At 44.0% G+C, this 21755-nt stretch overlaps 1 long non-coding RNA gene across 1 annotated transcript; it reads left to right on the top strand.

Moving 5' to 3' along the window:
- The first annotated feature begins 539 nt into the window (after nucleotides 1-539).
- On the top strand, nucleotides 540-21492 carry LOC117506890. The gene is made up of 3 exons (XR_004559568.1): nucleotides 540-551; nucleotides 9873-9879; nucleotides 21363-21492. It is a non-coding gene; the product is annotated as an uncharacterized LOC117506890 (long non-coding RNA).
- Nucleotides 21493-21755: the final 263 nt, after the last annotated feature.

Here is a 21755-nt window from a genome sequence, read left to right as displayed (position 1 = left end):
CAGGCTATTAGACATCAGGGGATTTCTGCACAAGGCCTTATTGAGGTTTGCAGAATGGCACAAACCGGCCTATACGCTGTCTGAAGTTTTTATTGGGATAAAGGTTGTACAGTTCCTAAAACATCAACTCGTTCCTGGTTACATGCTGAAAGATGAGAAGTTGTAAAACAATCCCTGTAATTAATTCAGTATGTCAGTATACAAATAATGAATGTTTTTCCATTCTTTCAATGGGATGAATATTTAATTCGGTGGAAGATGGAACATGCCATTCAATGTCTTGTTGAATTAAAAAAAAAAATAAAAAATAAAAAAAAATAAAAGTAAATAGTAGCAAAAAAGAGACTGCATATAAAAAAGATAAACATATGTACAAAAGTGTGGATATTTCAGTGGCAGTGAATATTGCACATTATACAAATATTGAATGTTTATTAGTTCAATGGTACAAATATTGCATGAGGTGAAATATTTCACAGAATTAAATATTTGTTCCATTGAAAGAATGGTAAAACATTATTTGTTTTATATAACAGCAAAAATATATCCTTGTCATTTGATATTTTATTAATTTATAAACAACAGAAAAGCGACTTACATGATGGTGTGTGTCACTGGTACTTAACAGTCCAACACGGACTTTAAGTAGGAGTCCAAAATTGTTCTCAGTAGTCCATGATACTGTCCACTGACTTCATGTACAGACTGCCGTCTGCTTTCCTCACTCCAGCGAAAAATTGTGTCAGAAATTTGTTCAGCTTTCATCCAAACTTCATAACAGCTCTTCATGCCTCCATAAGGCTTACAGTGTCATGGATTTGTGTGTGTGTGTGTTAGAAGAATTAGCAGCGTCAATTAGCTCCTTCAAATCTTCATCCGCCAGCAAAACAAACTCCACCACATTTAGTTGAATGCCACCCCTGGTAGTGTGAGCGCTTGAGGTGGTTGGGCATGCAATAAAACATTTCATATAGCACCAAAATTGCATGCTAAAAAGAACTATTGCACGGTCAATGAAACACAATGGCAAATGGTACAAATAATCCATGTCACTTGACATACAAACCACCAATCAAATGACAAGGATCCACTCAGCCATTATATAATTCACTATAATATTATGGTTTTAATGTCTAAAATGGTGCAGTTTGCAGGAAATGCTTGAACTAGTAAATAAATGAAGAAACCTACTCTGCACTCCATAATGCTGGCAGTCAGAACCTGCTGAGTATTTCCAGGCCTGTGGGTTATTACATGAACTTTTCATTCTTCTCCAACTCAAATGTTTTTGTTATAATCCATTCATCTTGGAAAAGTCCAGATGAAGAAAAAGAGAGCCAAGACGAGATGTTGATCTGATCTCATATTTTGCCAATGCTATTACTGTATTACTGTCAGTGGAAAATCAAAGGCTCCATAAGGTCCTGGCTCCACTGAAAACAAACAATGAGGCCATGAAAGAAGGAGAATCTTAAATTTGAGTAAATATTTTCCTGAACTGGAAAGAAAAGACAATGACTTTGTTGATGTGTATTGATATTGAAGACATCCATGATGATCTGTGCTCTTGTTTGACATTTCTAAGTTGTGTAATAGAGAACAGTCGGAGGGTTTAGGCCAATCGGTCATGCTGCATAGCTCTCTGAATCCAATTAGGAGTCAGGGGGCCCCAAATGGCTGCTTTCTTTTTTTAATTTCTTTTCTGTGCTGGCTAGCCTGCACTTGGGTGTGGCGTGGCCTGCATGCAGTGAGGTGAAGTTAAGTGAATAAACGCATTCTTCTTCCGAATCCATCTGTAGCTGGAGTTGATTCTTCACCTTCTGTGTCAACTGACTGTCACACTGCTTCTTAAGCTCCAGCCTCCTGCTTCATGCACACTTTTCACTCCTAGTTCAGGTTTAATGGTCTTTCTCCCCTTTTTATCTTTTCTTTCTTGAACATTATGATTTTGCTGTTTTTTTTGAGAATTAATTTCTTTTCCCATCCGGTGTGATTGAAGCAATTTTGCCTCGGTATCACTCAGGCTCCGTCCTACTCTGTCACTTTGCTGAAACAAACTCATTCAGCACTGCTGAATTGACTGGAGGATGTTATCAGTCCATGCATTTTAACTTTATTATTTAAATGTCTGTGGATTTGAATAAATTTGTCTGTTTGAATGAATTTGCACCCCCCCCCCCCCCCCAAAAAAAAATGCTCAGCCTAAGATATTAAAAAAATCTGGACTCAAGCATTAACAAAACAAATTCATTAAAATAGCAAATTTAGATTAATTAATTTTTTGCATAGGAACTCTTCTGTTATGGTTAGAGGTCCGGATGGGACGGAACCGGTACAGATGATGAACTCATATGCTCGGAGCAAGGAACAGAACTAGTTGTGAATGAAAAGATAGATATTTATTTACAATAAATAAGAAAATAATAATGCTGCGCTGGGGCTGCCTGCAGAGTGGAGAGACAGCCCACTTGTAGCGGTAGAAATTACAGAGCTCCCGAGCCAGTCTTGTAAGAGTACTGAAATCCTGGAGTATATGGAACTGGAGCCAGGGACAGGTGGGACACACAGAGCCGAGAACAGGAACTAGGAACGGAGGAGAGCAGAGGTGAGTGATTGCACTTGTAAGACTGAAGCCTTTAACAACAGACAGTTCACTGAAGGCTTAAAACAACAATGTTCACAGTTCATGAATATCTTCAGAGGTCAGAGGTCAGGTACTGCACGTCTTCTGACGCAGTTACAATTCAGCAGGACTTTACTTTTAGAAACGATTTGGAAAGTTCTTAGCGGTTCAAAATCAGAGTTCATACAGTTCTTGGAAATAGTTCTTGGTATTAGTTCTTGGAAAAAGTTCTTAGTCATGCAAAGTCACAAACAGGAGCAGCGTAAGAACGGGATCTCAAAGACATGCAGGAACATAACTGAAGCGTGGCAGAGCTATGTGCTCTGTAGCTGAGAGCCAGAGAGTTCCAAAGTGGCGTAGTGCAGAGTGGCCAGGTTACCTTGAGATGAGCTGTGGAAAGCTCAGATGTCAGAGCGCATGGAAGCATCAGCGTAGACAAGGTCATGGATTTCTCATGGAGAGACAAGTGTAGAATCCGGCAGTGACTGAGCTCAAAGCTGGGGTTTAAGTAATCCACTCCTGATGAGCCTCAGGTGCGAGTAGCTGATGAGCAGCAGGTGTTCCTCAGCTCTGCAGCGCGCCACCTGGAAAACAGACAAATTACACACAAGTGGTTAAAAAGGGAAGGGGAAAGAGGCCGCCAAAAGGCTGGCCACAACATCTTCAGTTGCAAACACTGTTTAAACACAACTAATTTTACTATGAAATGCAAGAGAGCATCAGAAAGAAATGTAGTAATAAATAGTAGCTGTTCATTACCGTTTTTTTTTTTTTTTTTTTTTTTTTTGCATTTATGTGTTTAAAAAATGGCAACAATCTTAAATTTGCCTGCAGCTTTTGAACAGTGCATTTAATGTCATCTTGGATGTTGTTTTTTTTTTTTTAATTTTGCAATAACTAGTTTTGGTGTGGCCATTGTGTTCTCCATTCTTTTCTTTGAACGTAAGTGTTGATTGTTTTGTGGGAAATAAATAAAGGCTGTGTGTGTTTAAAACTTAAATAGGACTTTAAAATCCATGAATTTTTGATTATTTTCTCTTTCTCTCCCTCCGTCTCCAGGGCGCACGTGGCCCATCTCCTTCAGGTGGGGTTTCAGACTGGGTATGGGACACTCCAACTGCCGGCATGACTTCAGGTCACTGTGCCTGATTCACAGCTGCATGGTGAACCCAGAGGGCAAAATGTGTTTATAAGCTCTCTGCGGCGCATTAACACGACACGTAACATGACTGTTCTGTGTTTTTCAGGGCCAGTAATGAAGGATTAAAGATGAAGATGTCAGACCTCCCTCTTCCTGTTTTGTGTCGTCCTTATGGTTTTGCTGCTCTTATCTGTCCTGACACTAATATCCAGTCAAAAACGCACCACATTAACCAAAAGTATTCCAAAGGCAGTTAACATATTTAATAACAATAATACAAAAGAGATGGCTATTCTCTCTCTGGGTTTGTGTGTATGTTTGTACAGAACAAAATGTGGACTGGGGGGTGGGAAGTAATTTTTTTGTGTTAATGAGCTTGGAGACCGGAGCTCCTGCTGTTTCAGAATGAAGGCCAGGCTCAGCATCTGCAGCCCTGTAAAAGTGGGAGAATGATGGGATGGAGAAAACACGCTTGGATTAAAGAAGTTGGTGCGCAAGACACTGAAAAATAAAAAAGATGTCTTAACATAAGTTTTATGGCAAGAATATATGTGCAGTAGTGTTCAGAATAATAGTAGTGCTATGTGACTAAAAAGATTAATCCAGGTTTTGAGTATATTTCTTATTGTTACATGGGAAACAAGGTACCAGTAGATTCAGTAGATTCTCACAAATCCAACAAGACCAAGCATTCATGATATGCACACTCTTAAGGCTATGAAATTGGGCTATTAGTAAAAAAAAAAAGTAGAAAAGGGGGTGTTCACAATAATAGTAGCATCTGCTGTTGACACTACAAACTCAAAACTATTATGTTCAAACTGCTTTTTTAGCAATCCTGTGACTCACTAAACTAGTATTTAGTTGTATAACCACAGTTATTCATGATTTCTTCACATCTGCGAGGCATTAATTTTGTTGGTTTGGAACCAAGATTTTGCTGGTTTACTAGTGTGCTTGGGGTCATTGTCTTGTTGAAACACCCATTTCAAGGTCATGTCCTCTTCAGCATAAGGCATCATGACCTCTTCAAGTATTTTGACATATCCAAACTGATCCATGATACCTGGTATGCGATATATAGGCCCAACACCATAGTAGGAGAAACATGCCCATATCATGATGCTTGCACCACCATGCTTCACTGTCTTCACTGTGAACTGTGGCTTGAATTCAGAGTTTGGGGGTTGTCTCACAAAGTGTCTGCGGCCCTTGGACCCAAAAAGAACAATTTTACTCTCATCAGTCCACAAAATATTCCTCCATTTCTCTTTAGGCCAGTTGATGTGTTCTCAAAGTCCCTTTGCGGGGGATTCTTGCAAATAAATTAGCTTCACACAGGCATCTTCTAACTGTCACAGCACTTACAGGTAACTCCAGACTGTCTTTGATCATCCTGGAGCTGATTAATGGGTGAGCCTTTGCTATTCTGGTTATTCTTCTATCCATTTTGATGGTTGTTTTCCGTTTTCTTCCAGGCGTCTCTGGTTTTTTGTCCATTTTAAAGCATTGGAGATCATTGTAGATGAACAGACTATAATTTTTTGCACCTGCGTATAAGTTTTCCCCTCTCCAATCAACTTTTTAATCAAACTACGCTGTTCTTCTGAACATGTCTTGAACGTCCCATTTTCCTCAGGCTTTCAAAGAGAAAAGCATATTCAACAGGTGCTGGCTTCATCCTTAAATAGGGGAAAACTGATTCACACCTGCTTGTTCCACAAAATTGACAAACTCACTGACTGAATGCCACACTACTTCACTTATTGTGAACACCCCCTTTTCTATGTTTTTTTACTAATAGCCCAATTTCATAGCCTTAAGAGTGTGCATATCATGAACGCTTGGTCTTGTTGGATTTGTGAGAATCAATAAGAAATATACTCAAAACCTGGATTAATCTTTTTAGTCACATAGCACTACTATTATTCTGAACACTATTGTAAGTGTAGGGCCAGTTTTTGTTATTTGTGAATTGCACTTTTTTTTTTAAGATTCTGTGCACGGCCATGGAGAGATGCTCCTTTCTGGTTGTAATGCGTAAACGATAGCGTGTGCTTGAGGGAGGTGTGTTTTTGGTGTACTGGGTGAATGTGTGTTAACATTTCTGTGTCACAAAGGTCACTTGTATGTTCATACGTGTTTGACAAGGTTGTTTTGTGTGTGATGGATCACTTGTGTGTTGCTGCGTGGGCTTGCTAGGAGAGCGAGAGGGGTTGTTTGTGTGAGCCTGTGTGCACGTTGATCCAGCCCCCCTGGTGAAGCAGAATCTGTGGAATGCAATGGAATGCCATTTCTGGACTGGAGCTCTGTCTTATTGCTAACAGGTGAGTTTTGCACTTTATGTGTCTGAACACAACTGCTGTTGCACATATTCATATAAAGCAAACTTTGCTTCATGCATCTCCGTCACAGCAATAGTTTCTCAGCAGAGGGAGCAGACGCGTTGTTGCACACAAGTGAAAGGAATTCATTCTGTTGTGTTCAAAGGCCTGTTTTCCTGAACGTTGACATACTACAAAGCGTCAGTCATGAGCGTAACCCTGATGGAAATTAAGCTGCCTCACTCGTCCCCTGTCCATTAAAATATTTGTTTGCAAGTGAAGCGTGAATGACAGATGGGGGGGTTTCATGGACACAAGCCAGCCTGAACACCTGTGGGATCGAGTGCAGGTGTGTGGGAGAGAGTGTGAGAGGACAAGATCAGAGACACAACTGAAATGCAACAGAGCAGCATATTTCCACAGACTATACAAGTCCATGCCTGTCTGAAGGATCATCATTGTTTATTATGGTGGCCTGATATAAATACTGTGTATTAGATTTACTCATCGTGTCTAATGAAATGTATTTTAGAACCTACACACTTCTGTCTGCAGCAACCCCCCCCCCCCCCAGCCATTATGTCAGTGAACGTTTCTAAATGTTAATCTTCTAAATGAGTATAAAATGTTTGTATATTTGACATTTTATGAAAGAAAAATGGCAAAGGTCCCTTTACCCACACGTTCATGGCTCTTACTGTTTCAGTAGAGCCAACACCATCCAAAATGATTCATCCCATCCTGGCCACTCCCTGTTTGAGCTACTGCCATCAGGCAGACAGTACAGGACCAGCAAGTACAAATAGACTGAAAAACAGTTTTTACCCAACTGCTGTTGAAGCTATTAATGCTACTGGAACCAAATAGCCATGTCACATGCAACACATGAAATGAGTACAATATTTGTTTATGTGCAATATCCACTGCCACTGAAATATCCACAGTTTTGTACATACTTTTCTCTTTTTTTATATGTTTCTGTGTAGGCTCTCAGTTGTCCAGGTGGTTTCCATAGTAGAGAAGCTTGAATCTTCGACTGTAACGAACACTACATAGGTGAGACTAAGCAACCTTTACACAAAAGGCTATACCATCATCGCAGAGAGGGCGCCAGTGGACCTCAGTCTGCAGTTCATCTCCACCTTAAAGACACTAACCACACGTTTGAGAACAAGGAAGTTAAAATCTTAGCCTGAGAGAAGAAATGGTTTGAGAGAGGGGTGAAAGAGGCATTCTATGTGAAACAGTTGAGACCCAGCCTTAAACGGGGAGGGGGTCTGAGACATGCTTTGTCCCCTGTTTACAATGGGGTACTCAGATCAAAGCAGTTTCAGTCTTTTGTTCATGGTAATGAGTCATTCACGCCATCAGGAGAGGCGTCAGTCCCATCGTTAGGAGGGACAGCTTCCCTGTCATTAGGAGGGTGCTAACTAGAGCACAATAGGTGCTAATTAAAGCAATTGTTTAGTCATCTGCTAATAGCAGTCTGCCTCTCGGTAGGAGGCGTCTGGTTAGGTTTAAAACTCCAGCTTTTGTGGCTTCTGTTTGTTCTTCTCGACAAGGGTCAGACAGAAGTCAGACTACCAGAGCAAGAAATTTAGCTGAGAAAAAAAACCCAGTCCAGTCGAAGATTCAAGCTTCGCTACTTTTTTTTTTTTATATGTAATCTCGTTTTTGCTTCTACGTACAGTACTTAGATTTTTTCTTCTTTTTCTGTTTTCCGGGCATACCTTTTCCATTTTGTTAAATTTTATGTTTAGTTTCTTTTCTTCTCCAGACCTTTCAAGTCTGCGCATGGTTTGCTCAGGTTTATATTTGCACTGGAAGGCTTTCACCTTACCTTTCGTTATACTTGTTACAATGACAATAAAGAATCTGTATCTGCAAGATGTTCCAGAAAGTAAAACTTTTCAACTGAATTAGAAACTTGGCTACTCTCTAGTTTACATGATTCAACAAAGACAAAAAGCAGAAGATAAACCGGGGCTGATCAGCATGATTGATGTCCAAAGACATTCCAGAAAGGGCCAAGAGGGTGTCTTTGGACAATTCAAACAACACAGTGTTTAATCTTTTTATGCCATATACACAGTGGTGGGCGCAGTTCTGCGAATCCGATAACCGCTAATTAGCAAAGCTAACTTTTTTGTTAGCGGATTAGCTTTTGAGCTAACTGAAAACCATCAGTGGACCACTTAGCTTCCGCTAAATTTAGTTCCTGCTAACTTTCAGTCTGCTAACATTTTTATTTTGCTGGTAAAGTGAGTAAAGCTTAATGGTCAAAAACATTTGTAAACCCTAAAATCATACATGTTTGTTCCTGTCTGTTGTGTGTCTGCAACAGTCAGGCCGATGTTCTGTCAAGATGAGCTCCTGTAGCGTAAATTGACAGTTCTGGTTTGAAGACAGCATGTACATGTAAATCATTACTTTTTAAAGTGAAAAAACACTTATTGTTGTATTTTTATGTAAAGACAAAACTTACGTGGGTTTTCTTTGGTGGGGAAGCTCAGTGTGACGGATGAGGTGTAGATTTTACCAGTGGAGTTGAACGCAACACGGGTGAACTATTCCTGTGTTTATAAATATAATAATGAGATAAACTGTGACTATTAATAGTGCGATTTACTGCTTTTTATAAAGATAATGATCATGTTTGTAGTTTAATTTTTTAAATTCATTTTTGGTGTGTTCATTTTGTGTTTGTGATCCTGCAGGCCCCCTGTGGTGGTTAAACTCAAAACAATATCTGACAGATGTGGCCGCGACCGAGTCAATACTAAAAGTTACCAGTTAGCGGTCCGCTAATTTTTTTTAGCAGTTTATTGGTTTAGCGTTATAAAAGTTAACTTGGATGTTTTACGGAGCTAACTTTTCAGTTAGCTGTGCCCACCACTGCATAGACAACACATGTGACCTTTGAACTTGTGACGAGCGACACGTCTCTTGTGGGGGAAAAAGGTGTTCGACAACATAAAATATAAAAGAGGTGCGTAGATGACTTTGAACCAGGGACCTCCCCTTTGCAAGGCAGGTGCACTGGCAGCGCTGTGAATGCTAACAAAGTTGTTTTGTTACCTACACAATATGTTTTAGGTAATGTACACTTACTTATAAAGCTATTTTTGTTACTGCTAACAGAATGTGTGGTTCAAAACTGTAGCTGGTGAGAGGTTATGTTCAAAATAAAATGTGAGAAAACAAGAATTGACCTAGTTCATATTTCAATCTGAAGAGCCAGTGGGCTAAGGTTCAGCTGTCACCAGACTTGGTATATGCATTAGCATAGTGACTCCAAGAAGTGTATTGAGTTAGGGGTCAAAGGTCAAGACAACGCACATACTATGTACAAATCTTGTTAACGCAATAACTTCTTTCCTAATTGCCTGATTGTCACTAAACTTGGTATGTGTGTTTGGCATGGTGACTCCAAGAGGCCAAAAGGATTTTGGGGGTCAACGGTCAAAATCACTGAACTGTACTTCGTAAAAGCCTTCTACAGAAAAGTGTCATTTGTCAGTAATAATTTTATAAACATTTGCCCAGGAAGCCATGGGTTAGTGCAGACTACGTGTACCTGTTGTTCAGTACAAACCCACACTGGTTTTTGATTATGATATGAATAGATGTGAGAGTCGAATCATTACAAAAATGATCTGACCTTCAATTTCACAAACTACCTTTTTAAGTTAAAATGTCATGAATGACATCTGCTTTAGCACTGTAACAGACAGGTGCTCACTGTATAACGTACAGACACCTCACCAAAAAGGTGTTACTTGAGCCAAAAGGTTGTGAAGCAGTGACAGAGGGAAATGCTGAACAGGTTAGAAAATATATTCATGTATCACACCTTTGTCTCTAAAGTACAAAGACTGATGGATATTGCAGGAGTTCTGGTGAGCTATTGGAAAAAAAAAAACTGTTTGGAAAGCATGTGCAAATGGAAAAAGGCTTGTGGTACAAGATTGTGTGCCTGAAGAAGAAAGCCAAAATGTGTATGTGCTCTCCTGATTAAAAGCCCTATTATTTCTTATGCAATAACACTTAAGTCATTTGGAATATGTGTAGAAGTACAGCTCATTGGATGGTTTGGAGCCACCCTCCAGAGAAGATCTTTGCTGCATCCCTGCATTTTATTTCTCTAATACATCTGAGATTTCTATGGATTTATTTATGCTTTACTTATAATGGAGTATTCTTACATTTTTGGTGAACATGTAGACAAATATTTGAACACTTCTTTCACCAGCGAGTGTTGCAGTAATGGATTTTGTTATCAGTGAGACTTCAATGATACAAAAGCACACCTATGGTAAACGGCAAATGGACTGCATTCATATAGCACTTTTCCATCTGCATCAGACGCTCAAAGCCCTTTACAATAATGCCTCACATTATTGCCTCACACTATGGCATACATTTAAGCGATGACACAGATAAATGGGGCATTAATTAGCAGAAATGCACTGATACAACTCTGTGCTCAGCTGAAATTTAAAGGGGTTACCACTGAAATTAGACTGAAAACCAATAACCATGGGTCAACAACATTACAAGTGTATATTATGCACTTTATCAGTAAGCAGATAGCTGTCAAATATTCTATCTAAAAATACTCATTCAAAAGAACAAAACTTCAATTTGTGAAGAAATGACCTGTGTGTATGCTTGTAGTTTTAAATGGAAAAATCTGCTGCTTGCCACACCCACTGATGAGTGTCACACAACAGCTCAGTGGGCATATCTATCCAACAGCGCAAATATTTCCTTTTTTTTTTACATTAGTCTTCTGTGAAAAGCAAAACTGAGTTGTTTGCTGCATTCATGGTGGTTATAGTAACAGATGGTAAAACTGATGTTACGTTGTTTTTAATGAGGGGATGACTGAATATTCCTCGACCGCTGGCTGTGTGCAGCACCCGTACACTGTAATGTATGTGCCATCAGAGGTTTGAAAATCTCAACTTTTTCCACTTGTTGCAGTGACAAGGTCAAACTGGATGTTGTTTTACGTTATTCTTAAAAAAAAAAAAAAAAAAAAAAAAAAAAATCCACAGTCCATAAGTAATGGAACAAACTCAGTATTATTGTAAAAACAAATCATCACTTTTACAGCCAGATTTGTTTTGATAAGTCAGGAGATAGATACATGAACATTTCCAAGTCACTGAATATGTTTTGGGTTTCATTAACTTCAGTCAAGAAATACAGTGTTGTCATCTCACTCACTCACTCATCATCAACCACTTTTCTGGGTTCGGGTCGCGGGGGCAACAGCTGCAGCAGGGGACCGCAGACTTGTATTATATGGTAAACTTGGGTAGTTTTCAGAAATTGAGTGACCATGCCAGAAGACACCAATCTCAACTCTGAAAGTTATACACTTCTGTGTCTGTGAATGAATAAACTGCACATTAGGCAGTGTGCTTGATGTATCACAAGTCACAGCTTCATGTTGGAGTGCAGCAGGCAAAGATTTTAATATAACAAAATGATTGACAGACTGTAGATCATTTTGTTTTGTACGCTACAGTGCACTTCACTTTTTTCACATTTTGTCGTTTTAGCCTTATTTCAAAATGGAGTAAATTAATTTTTTGTTTCTTCAAAATTCAACAGACAGCACCACATATGACAACATGAAAAAAGCTTATTTTTCTTGGCTGTGTGCTTAGGGTCATTGTCCTGCTGAAAGATGAACCGTTCCCCCAGTCTGAGGTCAAGAGCACTTTGGGGCAGCTTTTCATCCAGGATGTCTCTGTACATTGCTGCATTCATCTTTCCCTCAATCCTGACTAGTCTCCCAGTTCCTGCCACTGAAAACATCCCCACAGCATGATGCTGCCACCACCATGCTTCACTGCAGGGATTGTACTGGCTAGGTGATGAGCAGTGCCTGGTTTCCACCAAACACAACGCCTGCCATTCATGGCAAAGAGTTCAATCTTTGTCTCATCAGACCAGAGAATTTTGTTTCTGAGGATCTGAGAGTCCTTTAGGTGCCTTTTGGCAAACTCCAGGTGGGCTGCCATGTGCCTTTTACTAAGGAGTAGCTTCCGTCTGGCCACTCTACTTGACTCTACATCTTGGTCACCTCCCTGACTATGGCCCTTCTCCCCTGATTGCTCAGTTTAGACAGGCGACCAGCTCTAGTAGGAGTCCTGGTGGATCTGAACTTCTTCCATTTTTGGATGATGGAGGCCACTGTGCTCATTGGGACCTTCAAAGCAGCAGAAATGTTTCTGTACCCTTGACCAGATTTGTGCCTTGAGACAATCCTGTCTGAGAGGTCTACAGACAATTCCTTTGACTTCATGCTTGGTTTGTGCTCTGATATGGACTGTCAACTGTGAGACCTCATATGTAGACAGGTGTGTGCCTTTCCAATTCATGTCCAATCAACTAAATTCATCCCAGGTCGACTCCATTTAAACTGTACAAACATCTCAAGGATGATCAGTGGAAACAGGATGCATCTGAACTGTTTTTGAGCTTCATGGCAAAGGCTCTGACTACTTAAATACATATGATTTCTTAAGCTTTTTTCCTTTAATAATTTGCAAAAAAAAAAAAAAAAAAAAAAAAACTTTTTCAAACTGTCATTATGGGGTATTTTTTGTAGAATTTTGAGCGAAAAAAATTGTTTCATCCATTTTGGAATAAGGCTGTAACATAACAAAATGGGGAAAAAGTGTAGAGCTGTGAAAATATATATATATATATATATATATATATATATATATATATATATATATAGTACTGTGCAAACGTTTTAGGCAGACTTAATTCATCATAAACTCATTAAAAATGACATATTCACAAATAAATTAAAAGTGCGAAGAATTTCAACTTTGATGACAATCAATATGAAAACTGGGTTATATTTACGTGTGATTCTTCAGTATTTAAATAGGACCAGAGTATAAATTGAGGGACCTCAAAACTATTTTAAGGATAACATAAATTAAAGTATTGTGTTTTACAATAATTTTAATATTGCATAATCACTTGCAACTGAGCTTGTGTAGCATTCTACTGGCCAGTACGCCAACAAAGAAATTATTATTCAGACATGGGGCAAATTGTAATGACTGCAATTACATTTTTTTTTGTTTGCTATTCTATGATTACAATTACAGATAGAAAGTTAGATTACAATTAAATTATGATTACATTTCAATGATTCCAGTTAAAGTGTTGTGTGGGCCGCTGAAGAGGAGGTACTGCTGGCACACCACCACCAGACCCAGAGGAAGTGACAGCTGCCACTCATCACACCAGCTGTCACTCATCTACACCAGTACTTAAGCCGGACTGCAACTCCACCTCCCCGCCGAGAAATCGACTACCGAGAGGTAACTTCTCTGCTGACTCATATCGTTGAGTGAATTCTGAACTTCTGTTGCAGCCGGTATCCTGTGGTGTTCGCCCTTATCTGGGGAATTGGCGTGTGGCGTGACGACGACGACTGCGCTACAGATAAGTGGTTACACAAGGAGCTGCACGAGTGTGTGATTCGGAGGTGGAGGTCCTCCTCCTGACTGTGTACAGACTGTAGACCACTGAGTGTAAGGACTTACACTCATTCATCTTGTCTCTGCTTTTTGCCAGCAGTACCAGGTTCGACAGCCGAAGACAGAGGTCACCTGGGGACTCGGGACTTGGCGGCTCCGGTGTTCTTCAGACCGTTGGTGGTGGAGGCCGTGTGGGACGCGGCCTCTCTCTCGTCGGGGTCTTCTATCTTCGAGCCTGCCCACACGTCACCTGGTGTTAATTGACTTTGCAATTTCTGTATATTTAGTTGTGTATTGTCACAACATTAAATTGTTACCTTTTGGCTTACTCATTGTCCGTTCATTTGCACCCCCTGTTGTGGGTCCGTGCTACGACACCTTCCCAACAGGATTTCTCGGCCATCGTCATGGATTCCGAGGGGCGTCAGCTCGAGCGTGAACGGCCAATGGAAGAGCCGGAGGCGCAGGCGTCAGCGGGAGGCGTGTTGAGTGAGCTGCAGCAGATCTTAACCGCCTTCACGGCTCGGTTGGATTTAGTGACCGAGCAGAATGTCCTCCTTAATCGGAGAGTGGAGGCTCTCGCCGCCAGGGTGGAAGCGCACGATCAGGGCGCTGCTGCAGCTCCTCCTCTGGCTGGTCCTGGGCCTGAATCAGACGTACCACTGGTCGTTCAACGAACCCCCCCACCATCCCCTGAAGCATACATAAGCCCTCCGGAACCGTACGGGGGCTGTGTCGAGACGTGCGCGGACTTCCTCATGCAGTGTTCGCTCGTCTTTTCACAGCGCCCTGTCATGTACGAGTCAGACGCCAGCCGGGTAGCTTATGTTATTAATCTGCTTCGAGGAGAGGCACGCGCATGGGCTACGGCGCTTTGGGAGCAGAACTCACGGCTCCTAACGTCTTATACTGGGTTTGTACGGGAGTTCAAACAAGTGTTTGATCATCCCAACAGAGGCGAGACCGCTTCAAACGTGCTGCTGTCGATGAGACAGGGGCGCCGTAGCGCAGCCGAGTATGCAGTCGACTTCCGCATCGCGGCAGCGAGGTCCGGCTGGAATAACGTCGCGCTCCGCGCCGCCTTTGTAAATGGACTGTCACCGGTCCTCAAGGAGCACCTACTGGCTAAGGAGGAACCGCGGGATTTTGACGGGCTTGTCGATTTGGTTATACGCTTAGACAACCGTTTGAATGAGCATCGTCGGGAGCAGGCCGGGGGGCGTGACCGGGCACGAGCCGTCCCTCCCCCTTCCGGTTCCGACAAGGTGACGTCGTCCCCACGCTTCACTGCCAGAGAGCCCCGTGGGGCTACAGCTCCCCCTGCTGAGGAGGCTATGGACACGAGCAGGGCCAAAGTAAGATTAAATGTCAGACAAAGGAGACTGGCCCGCGGGGAGTGTTTTGTCTGTGGCTCTTGTGAGCACATGCAGAGGGACTGCCCTGAATGGTCAAACTACAACGCCCGTCCTTAGAACCTGGGCTAAGGGTGGGCCATAACACACACGCGGAAAGACCCCGCAGATCGGCACGAATCCCAGTAACAATCCTTTGTGAGGAGTTAACCCTTCACGCCCCAGCACTGATAGACACGGGGTCAGAAGGGAATCTGCTGGACAGCAGATGGGCAAAGGAAGTAGGGCTCCCTCTGGTGGCTCTGCCGGCACCAGTGCAGGTGCGAGCACTAGATGGCACCCTGCTTCCATTAATCACACATCAGACACAACCAGTGACCTTGGTTGTGTCTGGGAATCACAGGGAGGAGATAGTGTTCCATGTAACACCGTCTACCTCCCGAGTGATCTTGGGTTTTCCATGGATGGTGAAGCACAATCCCCGGGTCGATTGGCCGTCCGGGGTTGTGACGCAGTGGAGCGAAACCTGCCACCGGGAGTGTTTAGGATCCTCGGTTCCCCCCGGCACTACAGCTAATGAGGAGGTCAAAGTCCCCCCCAATCTATCGGCGGTGCCAGAGGAGTACCATGATCTTGCTGACGTTTTCAGCAAAGATCTGGCGCTCACTCTTCCTCCGCACCGACCGTATGATTGTGCCATCGATTTAGTCCCGGGCGTTGAGTACCCGTCCAGTAGGTTGTACAACCTCTCACGTCCGGAACGCGAATCAATGGAGACCTACATCCGGGACTCCTTAGCTGCCGGACTGATCCGGAACTCCACCTCCCCGATGGGTGCTGGTTTCTTTTCTGTGGGCAAGAAGGATGGCGGACTCCGTCCATGCATTGATTACAGAGGGCTGAACGAGATCACGGTTCGCAACCGATACCCGTTACCTCTGTTGGATTCAGTGTTCACGCCCCTGCATGGAGCCCAAATCTTTACGAAATTGGATCTTAGAAATGCGTACCACCTGGTTCGGATCCGGAAGGGAGACGAATGGAAGACGGCATTCAACACCCCGTTAGGTCATTTCGAGTACCTGGTCATGCCGTTCGGCCTCACTAATGCCCCCGCGACGTTCCAAGCTTTGGTAAATGACGTCTTGCGGGACTTCCTGCATCGGTTCGTCTTTGTATATCTGGACGATATACTCATCTTTTCCCCGGACCCTGAGACCCATGTCCAGCATGTACGTCAGGTCCTACAGCGGTTGTTGGAGAACCGGCTGTTTGTGAAGGGCGAGAAGTGCGAGTTCCACCGCACTTCTTTGTCCTTCCTGGGGTTCATCATCTCCTCCAACTCCGTCGCCCCTGATCCGGCTAAGGTTGCGGCGGTGAGAGATTGGCCCCAACCAACAAGCCGCAGGAAACTACAGCAGTTCCTCGGCTTTGCAAATTTTTACAGGAGGTTCATCAAAGGTTACAGTCAGGTAGTTAGCCCCCTGACTGCCCTGACCTCCACAAAAGTCCCCTTCACCTGGTCGGATCGGTGCGAAGCCGCGTTCCAGGAGTTGAAACGCCGGTTCTCGACTGCACCAGTGGTGGTGCAGCCTGATCCTGATCGCCAGTACGTAGTAGAAGTGGACGCCTCTGACTCAGGGATAGGAGCCGTGCTGTCCCAGAGCGTGGAGGCTGATAAAGTTCTCCATCCTTGTGCCTTTTATTCCCGCAGGTTGACCCCAGCTGAACGGAACTATGACGTTGGCAATCGGGAACTTCTTGCGGTGAAGGAGGCTCTTGAAGAGTGGAGACACCTGCTGGAGGGGGCGTCGTTGCCCTTCACGGTTTTCACTGACCATCGGAACCTGGAGTTCATCCGGACCGCCAAGCGGCTGAACCCCAGGCAAGCCCGCTGGTCTCTGTTCTTCGGGCGCTTTGACTTCCGGATAACATATCGCCCCGGGACCAAGAACCAAAAATCAGATGCATTGTCCCGGGTGCACGAAGAAGAAGCCAAAGCGGGGCTGTCGAACCCCACCGAGACCATCATCCCCGAGTCCACTGTCGTGGCCGCCCTTACCTGGGACGTGGAGAAGACCGTCCGGGAGGCCCTGACCAGGAGCCCGGACCCGGGGACTGGCCCCAAGGACAGACTGTACGTCCCACCAGAAGCTAGAGCTGCCGTATTGGACTTCTGTCACGGGTCCAAGCTCTCCTGTCATCCCGGAGTGCGTAGGACCATGGCAGTGGTCCAGCAGCGCTTCTGGTGGGCGTCCCTGGAAACCGACGTCCGGGACTACATCCAGGCCTGTACCATCTGCGCCAGGGGCAAGGCAGACCATCGGAGGACGACGGGCCTCCTCCAACCCCTGCCAGTGCCTCATCGCCCCTGGTCTCACATCAGCCTGGATTTCATCGCGGGCCTCCCGCCGTCCCAGGGCAACACTGTAATCCTCACGATAGTGGACCGGTTCTCCAAGGCGGCCCACTTCGTGGCCCTCCCGAAGCTCCCGACGGCCCAAGAGACAGCAGACCTCCTGGTTCACCACGTCTTGCGGCTGCATGGGATACCTTCGGACATCGTCTCAGATCGTGGTCCCCAGTTCTCTTCACAGGTGTGGAAGAGTTTCTGCAAGGAGCTGGGGGCCACCGTGAGTCTCTCGTCCGGGTACCACCCACAGACCAACGGCCAGGCAGAGCGGGCCAACCAGGAGTTGGAGCAGGCCCTTCGGTGTGTCACCTCCGCACATCCGGCGGCCTGGAGTCACCATCTGGCCTGGATCGAGTATGCCCACAACAGCCAAGTTTCGTCTGCTACCGGCCTCTCCCCTTTTGAGGTGTGTTTGGGGTACCAGCCCCCATTGTTCCCGCTGGTGGAGGGAGAGGTCGGTGTGCCCTCGGTCCAGGCCCACCTCAGGAAATGTCGCCGGGTGTGGCGGACCGCCCGCTCTGCCCTGTTGAAGGCCCGGACGAGGGCCAAGTCCCATGCGGACCGCCGACGGTCCCCGGCCCCCACGTACCAGCCCGGGCAGGAGGTGTGGCTGTCAACAAAGGATATCCCCCTCTGTGTGGACTCCCCGAAGTTGAGGGACAGATACATTGGACCATTCCCTATCCTCAAGATCATCAACCCGGCCGCAGTGAAGCTCCGTCTCCCGGCTTCGCTGCGGATCCACCCTGTCTTCCACGTGTCCCGTCTCAAACCGCACCACACCTCGCCCCTCTGTACACCTGGACCCACGCCGCCTCCTGCCCGGCTCATCGACGGGGAACCTGCTTGGACGGTCCGCAGGCTCCTGGACGTCCGTCGTAAGGGCCGGGGGTTCCAATATCTGGTGGACTGGGAGGGGTATGGACCTGAAGAACGCTCCTGGGTGAAGAGGAGCTTCATCCTGGACCCGGCCATCCTGGCCGATTTCTACAAACGTCACCCGGACAAGCCCGGTCGGGCGCCAGGAGGCGCCCGTTGAGGGGGGGGTCCTGTTGTGTGGGCCGCTGAAGAGGAGGTACTGCTGGCCCACCACCACCAGAGGGCGCCCTGCTTGGAGTGCGGGCTCCAAGCACGAGAGGGCGCCAGACCCAGAGGAAGTGACAGCTGCCACTCATCACACCAGCTGTCACTCATCTACACCAGTACTTAAGCCGGACTGCAACTCCACCTCCCCGCCGAGAAATCGACTACCGAGAGGTAACTTCTCTGCTGACTCATATCGTTGAGTGAATTCTGAACTTCTGTTGCAGCCGGTATCCTGTGGTGTTCGCCCTTATCTGGGGAATTGGCGTGTGGCGTGACGACGACGACTGCGCTACAGATAAGTGGTTACACAAGGAGCTGCACGAGTGTGTGATTCGGAGGTGGAGGTCCTCCTCCTGACTGTGTACAGACTGTAGACCACTGAGTGTAAGGACTTACACTCATTCATCTTGTCTCTGCTTTTTGCCAGCAGTACCAGGTTCGACAGCCGAAGACAGAGGTCACCTGGGGACTCGGGACTTGGCGGCTCCGGTGTTCTTCAGACCGTTGGTGGTGGAGGCCGTGTGGGACGCGGCCTCTCTCTCGTCGGGGTCTTCTATCTTCGAGCCTGCCCACACGTCACCTGGTGTTAATTGACTTTGCAATTTCTGTATATTTAGTTGTGTATTGTCACAACATTAAATTGTTACCTTTTGGCTTACTCATTGTCCGTTCATTTGCGCCCCCTGTTGTGGGTCCGTGCTACGACACCTTCCCAACATAAAGTGTGATTACTAACAAAAGAATAAAGTAAATGCGTTGTTAATTATGTTTATTGACAGAAATACATCAACTTCTTGTTGTCTTTCATGCAAACATGCATCCAGTGACACTGAACTGATCTGAATAGTTGATTTTTTCTTTTTTACTCTTTTTCTATATTTGGGTTTTTAGAGGGTTAATGCTGAAACACCTTCAAGTGATCACCAAAAATACCTTAAATTCCTTACATATTGTTGGCACTAATGGAAAGGAAATCTTCTGAACAAATTTGTTGATGTACTATTTAAGATAATCAATTTAATTTTAGAGTAATCTTGACATAATTCTCACAATTACAATTTTTCTCCAAAGATTACAATCAAATTCCGATTGCAGTGATCTATTTTGATTAAAATTAAGTTCAGTTTCAGGTTAAAGTGACTTTATTTGTAACCGTAGATAGAGTTGACTTACAAATTACATGAAATTGTAATGATTATAATCAAGGGCGATTACAGATTGTGATTACCCCATGTCTGTTATTATTGTCATTACTAGTATTATTATTGTAGAAAAAATAAAGCTTACATATGCACTTTGATATATGTATTAGAGGACAATAGAGGAGTCTTGAGAGTATGACCAACCAGTCTACATGTGTTTTGTAAACTTGGAAAACCATATGACCAAGTCCCTCGGGGTATTCTGTGGGGGGGGGGGCTGCGGAAATATGGGGTATCAGTTTTGCTGCAGTGTGCAATCCAGTATGACCAAAGCAGTAGCTGTGTCCACATTCTCAGCATTTAATCAGACCTGATATGTGTATATATATATATATATATATATATATATATATATATATATATATATATATATATATATATATATGTAATGTATGTACACAGTGGGGCAAATAAGTATTTGATCCACTGTCGATTTTGAAGTTTTCCCAGCTACAAAGAATGGAGACGTCTGTAATTTTTATCGTAGGTACACTTCAACTGTGAGAGACAGAAACTATAAAAAAGGCAACTCACACTATAATTTTTAAATAATTAATTTGCATTTTATTGCATGAAATAAGTATTTGAACACCTACCAACCAGCAAGAATTCTGGCTCTCACAGACCTGTTAATTTTTCTTTAAGAAGCCCTCTTATTCTGCACTCTTTACCTGTATTAAATGCACCTGTTTGAACTTGTTACCTTTATAAAAGACACCTGTTCACACACTCAATCAACCACACGCCAACCTGTCCACCATGGTCAAGACCAAAGAGCTGTCTAAGGACACCGGGGACAAAACTGTAGACCTGCACAAGGCTGGGATGGACTACAGGACAACAGGCAAGCAGCTTGGTGAGAAGGCAACAACTGTTGGTGTAATTATTAGAAAATGGAAGAAACACAAGATGACTGTCAATCTTCCTCAGTCTCGGGCTCCATGCAAGAGCTCGCCTCGTGGGGTAAGGACGATTCTGAGAAAGCACAGAACTACACAGGAGAATCTGGTCAATGACCTGAAGAGATCTGGGACCACAGTCACAAAGATTAAATTAGTAACACACTACGATGTCATTGTTTAAAATCCTGCAGGGCAGCAAGGTCCCCCTGCTTTTGGGGGGTGCTTTTCTGCAGAGGGGACAGGACGACTGCACCGTATTGAAGGGAGGATGGATGGGGTCATGTATCGTGAGATTTTGGTGAACAACCTCCTTCCCTCAGTAAGAGCATTGAAGATGGGTCATGGCTGGGTCTTCCAGCATGACAATGACCCCAAACACAGAGCCAGGGCAACTAAGGAGGGACTCCGTAAGAAGCATTTCAAGGTCCTGGAGTGGCCTGGCCAGTCTCCAGACCTGAACTCAATAGAAAATCTTTGGAGTGAGTTGAAATTCAAAATCTGAAAGATCTGGAGAAGATCTGTATGGAGGAGCGGAACAAAATCCCTGCTGCAGTGTGCAAACTTGGTCAGGAAATACTGGAAACATCCGATATTTGTAATTGCAAACAAAAGATTCTCTACCAAATATTAAGGTCTGTTTCTCTATTATATCAAATACTTATTCATGCAATAAAATGCAACTTATTTAAAAATCATACAGTGATATTTTGTTGTTTTTACATTCTGTCTCTCACAGTTGAAGTGTACCTACGATAAAAATTACAGACCTCTCCATTCTTTGTACACAAGAAATTTTGCTGAGTAAAATTTAATCTGCTGGAATAGCATTTGATCCCAGTCCAAATAGAGTCAATTATACACTATTACAGAACTAAATCAACTCAAAACAGCTGTAAAATCAACTCTTATTGGAGTAAAACCACTTGGATTGAACACACGATGTTGCAGACCATACGGTCCTCTGTCCGCCCTACCTTCACTGTGCTTACGTCATCAGCCGCGGTTCACTGATAATCACCTCGTTTCTGCTTAAAACTGACTTCAAAATGATTTAAGAGGTTTTACCTTGTCATCTGGTGGTTAATAATCCCACTAATCCATTTGATCGCTTTGGGTGGAGACTCATACGGGCAGCTGGGCTCCAGCATGACAAAATTTACTCAGCAAAATTTCCTGTGTAGGTGTGAAAACTTGC

Source organism: Thalassophryne amazonica, chromosome 3, assembly GCF_902500255.1.
Source record: "Thalassophryne amazonica chromosome 3, fThaAma1.1, whole genome shotgun sequence".
NCBI classification, from domain to species: Eukaryota; Metazoa; Chordata; class Actinopteri; order Batrachoidiformes; family Batrachoididae; genus Thalassophryne; species Thalassophryne amazonica.
The sequence above is the reverse complement of the archived record's forward strand: the minus strand, read 5'-3'. Positions and strand labels throughout refer to the sequence as shown.